General features: G+C 49.4%; 1 non-coding gene across 1 annotated transcript; it reads right to left on the bottom strand.

Moving 5' to 3' along the window:
• Positions 1-954: 954 nt before the first annotated feature.
• Positions 955-1,073, bottom strand: LOC137419886 (5S ribosomal RNA). Its single transcript, XR_010983106.2, has one exon. It is a non-coding gene; the product is annotated as a 5S ribosomal RNA (ribosomal RNA).
• Between the last annotated feature and the right edge of the window lie 1,609 nt (positions 1,074-2,682).

Genomic DNA, 2,682 nt, shown 5'->3' with positions numbered 1-2,682 from the left:
CAAGACTGCAGGGTGGCATGGTGTCCAGGAGGAGGAAAAAAAGCCTCCAAGACTGCAGGGTGGTATGGTGTCCAGGAGGAGGAAAAAAAAGCCAACAAGGCTGCAGGGTGGTATGGTGTCAAGGAGGAGGAAAAAAAGCCTCCAAGACAGCAGGGTGGCATGGTGTCCAGGAGGAGGAAAAAAAGCCTACAAGACTGCAGGGTGGTATGGTGTCCAGGAGGAGGAAAAAAAAGCCAACAAGGCTGCAGGGTGGTATGGTGTCAAGGAGGAGGAAAAAAAGCCTACAAGACTGCAGGGTGGCATGGTGTCGAGGAGGAGGAAAAAAAGCCTCCAAGACTGCAGGGTGGCATGGTGTCGAGGAGGAGGAAAAAAAGCCTCCAAGACTGCAGGGTGGTATGGTGTCGAGGAGGAGGAAAAAAAGCCCACAAGACTGCAGTGTGGTATGGTGTCCAGGAGAGGAAAAAAAGCCCACAAGACTGCAGTGTGGTATGTTGTCCAGGAGGAGGAAAAAAAGCACACAAGACTGCAGGGTGGCATGGTGTCCAGGAGGAGGAAAAAAAGCCGACAAGACTGCAGGATGGCATGGTGTCCAGGAGGAGGGAAAAAAGCCTACAAGCCTGCAGGGTGGTATGGTGTCCAGTCGGAGGAAAAAAAGCCGACCCAGACCCCCCCTGCAGGAGAAAAAAAAGCCGACAACACCCGGGGTGGTATGGTGTCCAGGAGAGGAAAAAAAGCCCACAAGACTGCAGTGTGGTATGGTGTCCAGGAGGAGGAAAAAAAGCCCACAAGACTGCAGGGTGGCATGGTGTCCAGGAGGAGGAAAAAAAGCCGACAAGACTGCAGGATGGCATGGTGTCCAGGAGGAGGGAAAAAAGCCTACAAGCCTGCAGGGTGGTATGGTGTCCAGTCGGAGGAAAAAAAGCCGACCCAGACCCCCCCTGCAGGAGAAAAAAAAGCCTACAACACCCGGGGTTCCCAGGCGGTCTCCCATCCAGGTACTAACTTGGCCCGAACCTGCTTAGCTTCCGAGATCGGACGAGATCAGGCGTATTCAGGGTGGTATGGTCGTAAGCAGCAACTTATTCTCTTTGGAAATACTTGAAGGACCGAAAATGTTTCCCAAGTGAGAGTTTCGTATTTTCTGTCACCAACGGTGGATGGAGGTTATGTTTTTTACCCCTGTCTGTTTGTCTGTCTGTCCGTTTGTGAACATGATATCTCAAAAGGTTGTAGACGGATTCGGACTAAATTCGGCAGAGATGTGGCGTGTGTGACAAAGACGAAATGATTCGATTTTGGTGAAGATCTGGAATCGGATCCGGCTCCGACAATTCTTTAAAATGATTCTTCACCATTGGGAGACAGGGCCAAAAACGATACATCCAGCAGGATATCTCAAAACGTTATGGACGGATTTGGACGAAGCTTGGTGGAGAGGTTGTGTGTGTGACAAGGAAGAATCGATTCAATTTTGGTGAAGATCTGGATCCGGACCCATCTCGTAGAATTTTAAAGTGATTCTTCACCATCGGGCCAAACAATATAGCCTCTGGCAGGATATCTCAAAAAGTTATGGTAGTTAAGGGGAACTCTGGAATACAAAACGTGACCAGCGCACCTGGTGGAGGTATGCTCTCTTCTGAGTGCCGTTCGAGTTTACTTTTAATTTCCATTTGAAACTTTTCTTTCCATCACGATCTTCTTTTTCAATGGAGAACCCTCGCATTCTTTCCAATTCCTTATCGGTAATGGTAGTGGTGGCAGTTGTACGAGTGGTTTTTATTCGGCTTGTGGGAGTGGTAGTAGTCAGCTAGTAGTCGTAGTCGTAGTCGCAGTGGCGGTACTGATAAAAGTGGGCTCGTTGTAATCGTAGTAGGCCAATAGGGGTGGTGGAAGTACTCGTGGTCGTTAGGAGTAGTTGAAGGCTCGTAGTAGTGGTAGTTGTAGTTGAAGGCGAGGAGTAGTGCGGCAAAAACGAACATACCAGCGAGCGTGTCAGACAGCACAAATCACAGACAATCAAAACAACCCTCCCCCTGCAGGAGAAAAAAAAACTTACAACACTCCCCCTGCAGGAGAAAAAAAACCCTACAACACTCCCTCCCCCTGCAGGAGAAAAAAAGCCTCCAAGACTCCCCCTGCAGGAGAAAAAAATCTTACAACTCTCCCCCTGCAGGAGAAAAAAAAACCCTGCAACACTCCCTCCCCCTGCAGGAGAAAAAAAGCCTGCAAGACTCCCCCTGCAGGAGAAAAAAAAGCCAACAGCACTCCCCCTGCAGGAGAAAAAAAAGTCGACAACACTCCCCCTGCAGGAGAAAAAAAAAGCCAACAACACTCCACCAGCAGGAGAAAAAAATGCCGACAACACTCCCCCTGCAGGAGAAAAAAAAGCCAACAAAACTCCCTCCCCCTGGAGGAGGAAAAAAAGCCAACAACACTCTGCCTGCAGGAGAAAAAAAGCCTACAACACTCCCCCTGCAGGAGAAAAAAATAGCCAACAACACCCTGCCTGCAGGAGAAAAAAAGCCTACAACACTCCCCCTGCAGGAGAAAAAAAAAGCCAACAGCACTCCCCCTGCAGGAGAAAAAAAAGTCGACAACACTCCCCCTGCAGGAGAAAAAAAAAGCCAACAACACTCCACCAGCAGGAGAAAAAAATGCCGACAACACTCCCCCTGCAGG

The sequence above is a fragment of the Myxine glutinosa genome, chromosome 1 (assembly GCF_964187855.1).
Source record: "Myxine glutinosa chromosome 1, kmMyxGlut1.1, whole genome shotgun sequence".
In the NCBI taxonomy this organism is placed as follows: Eukaryota; Metazoa; Chordata; class Myxini; order Myxiniformes; family Myxinidae; genus Myxine; species Myxine glutinosa.
The sequence above is the reverse complement of the archived record's forward strand: the minus strand, read 5'-3'. Positions and strand labels throughout refer to the sequence as shown.